The sequence below is a fragment of the Opisthorchis viverrini genome (assembly GCF_000715545.1).
Source record: "Opisthorchis viverrini unplaced genomic scaffold opera_v5_21, whole genome shotgun sequence".
NCBI classification, from domain to species: Eukaryota; Metazoa; Platyhelminthes; class Trematoda; order Opisthorchiida; family Opisthorchiidae; genus Opisthorchis; species Opisthorchis viverrini.
In genome coordinates this window covers 147,609-149,460 of record NW_008751677.1, presented here as the reverse complement: position 1 = coordinate 149,460, position 1,852 = coordinate 147,609, and positions in this window count along the sequence as shown.

The following is a 1,852-nucleotide window of genomic DNA, read 5'->3' as shown; positions in this document are numbered from 1 at the left end:
CCCAAATCATCGGTGAACGAAACTGTGGCAGCTACAACCACTGTACCACGAGTACGCGGTTATTACAGCTGACAATGATGATGATGATGTATTTGGGCGGAATTAACTGTTGGCAGACACGCTTGTTGTCCACTTGTCGTCTGCAAGCAAAATCAGGGCGATGGTTGCATGTGCCAGTGATGTGCACCAACAAACTGAGGTCAGTTAGCCACCAATTTCCAAAGATGAAGGTGACCTGATGGCAGATGAAATGACGGAAAGCAGCTGATCAGATCGAGTGAAACTGGCAAAAATTTGTCCGTTCTAATCATTCTCATCCTGCCTGACATAACTGCACAGGGCGCGCTTGGCGTATCGTAGACTGTTTTCAAGTTTCGTAAACAGTTGTTTGGTTATTCTCCCACCTGTTACATCAATTTCATGCCTTTTGAAATAGGAAAATCGGCAAGTCGTTGTTCCGAAAGGTTTGGTTGGTGGAAAATTAATGGATTTACTGATGAGTAACACTTCACTTTTCGCACAACGGTTGTACAGACGTGTTGGAGCATGGGATAAACATGCATTCTGGACCTTCAGACCTTGAACGGCTTCCATGCAAGCGCCCCAGGTATTCAAGTCGATGAGGAAATGAAACCTAGCAGACAGACAGAAGCCAGTAAATGAGCCGCGTATGTCAGATGCCCGGAATTCAATTACCGGGGAGCAAAGGAGATGCAGTGCTCACAAGCTCTAAGAAGAACAGAGTTTGAGTCCAGTGCTTTGCGGATGAAGTTACCAGAACAGCAGGACTGCTCGAAGGAGTGTACGGGCACTAAAATCACGACTGGTTGATGTGCCCACAGACTCCGATCAGCTGACTGGCGTTCACTGAGATTTAACGTGAATATGCTGACAAAACCAGAGGTATGTATTAAATTCAGCGGTAGCTAAAAGTCAGAGAGTAGGGCAAAATTTCAGCCACCCTGTATTTACAGGCTAAATTAGTCTTCGCATGGATTATACCCACGTCTGATCACTGCGTCTGCCGTCTTAACACGACTATTTCGGTAAGGTCATACCGAACAAGAAGGCACCTAATTCAAGTTCCGCCTTTGTGAGAGTTGGTCAGCGCATATGATCGACCGCAGCGTTATCTGAACCCCGATGGTTCCTTATAAGAGGGCGGCGCAAGCGTATCACGACTACTTCACCAGGGTACGCTGGACCCTAGTGAAATGTCATCTCTGAACATATCGAAGCTTGGGTGATGTGTAGTTTTGTCTGACGCTTTTTCGAGTTCAAGGAATGCACCTGACTTACACGGAGTCTACATGAAGGGAATCTACTGTAGCATAGGTCCGGAAAGGTCAGGAAAAACCGCCGCGCTGCCAAACCGTGTGTCAAGTTGAACAAGTCCGAGGGGTCCCCATCCAGGACGGCGGCTATTGCCGACCCGACTAAGTTTACTGGTTAGTGTTTTCATACTTCGTAACCGGGTCATACACTGTCCATCTCCCGATCGTTCGGAGTCGAGCTAAAATAGCTCTGCGAGGCAGACGGTCTTCTAGCATGCGGAGTACATCTCCTAACGAGCGCAGCCAATGAGGCGTGAGTAATTCATCTATCGCGGGGCCGCATTGAAGGTGATATCTTTGATTCACGAGCGCCACTATGGCGGTGAAGCATCGCTGTTGGACATTGATATCATGCTGTCGGTGATGATGATGACGAGCGCCACTGACTGCGCGATTGGGTCATTTCTGCCAGTGTAATTATGCATTAGTGAGTCGAGTCCCGGGGTCCCCATCCAGGACGGCGGCTATTGCCGACCCGACTAAGTTTACTGGTTTGTGTTTCCATACTTCTTTACCGG